Source organism: Chrysochloris asiatica, unplaced genomic scaffold (assembly GCF_000296735.1).
Source record: "Chrysochloris asiatica unplaced genomic scaffold, ChrAsi1.0 scaffold00044, whole genome shotgun sequence".
Lineage (NCBI taxonomy): Eukaryota > Metazoa > Chordata > Mammalia > Afrosoricida > Chrysochloridae > Chrysochloris > Chrysochloris asiatica.
This window is the reverse complement of record NW_006408562.1, coordinates 7,117,515-7,118,825: the sequence shown is the minus strand read 5'-3', so window position 1 is coordinate 7,118,825 and position 1,311 is coordinate 7,117,515.

Here is a 1,311-nt window from a genome sequence, read left to right as displayed (position 1 = left end):
TCTACCACAGCTAATAACAACAACAAAGAAATGTTTATCCATCTCTGCCTACTTGATCGGCCATGGAGGTGGGATTGCTATTTATTCCCCTCTATAACCTCAACATCTAGCAAAGTATTTAACAGGTTAATGCACTCAGAGAATGTGCATGGCATGCAAGGGTCCAGTTTCTCTACACCTATAAATATCAAGTAAGGAGCTCTGGTAGCGTAATGGTTATGAATCGGGCTGCGAACTGTAATGGTCAGTAGTTCAAAACTACCAGATGCTCTGCAGGAGAAAGATGAGGCTTTCTGCTCTCGTAAAGATTTACAGACTCGGAAACCCTGTACAAGGTCACTATGGGTCGGAACCAACTCGATGGCACTTAATAACAACAACAACATAAATAACAAGTAGATGATTTTCAGGTAAGAGAAAAGAATACTGAGTCTGCTCAAAATTATTGGTGGCTTTGGAGGGCAGATAGTTACTATGAAGGAAATACAACCAAAAGGTTAAAGGTTCTAGTTTACCCAGAGGAATCTTTGAGGGGGAGGGGGAAAGACCTTCAAATCTACTTGTAAAAAATAGAATCAACTATTGAAAACTCAATGGAGCCAACATAGTTCATAAGTTGGAATTGACTCAACATCACCTGGTAGTGGTACATTGCCTAATGATATAAAATTTAACAGGCCAAAATTCTTACAAATCCAAGCAAGGATACCAATTCTACCTTAAATGTGCCACTATATAATTGAGTATCTCTTATTTTTGGCATCCTTGGCACAGAAATTATACTCATCATAGAAAAATACAGGTAGAAGACAATCCTTGGGCTATTAAATAAATCAGGTTGAAGAAAAGAATGCCAGGTCACATGTTCTTGGAAGTGTATCAGAGGATGGAATTTATCACTTTAAAAATAATTGTGAAATGTGTGGATTTATGACAAAGAAGACATATTGCCTCTGTATTTCTCTAAAAGAGGACTCTGTTTTAATGAGAAATGGCAATACTGTTCCTCTAAGGATAAACAGTTCAGACAAAAATGGAAGACTTGGCTTGGTGTCTTACTTGATATTTATTACTGTGAATGCTAAAACCACAAGAAAATAACTGAATGACTGGAAATGTTCCTTTCTCCAAGGCCCAGTTGCATAGATAATAGAACTGGAATCAGCTTTGGAAAACCTGGATCCAAGCATGGCCCTGCTATTTAAAGGCTGTGAGCCCTTAAAAGAGTCACTTTATTTTTCTGTCCTCTGGTTTCCTTTATCTGTATAATGGAGAGAAGCATACCTGGCAGGGTTATTTATTTAAAAAAAT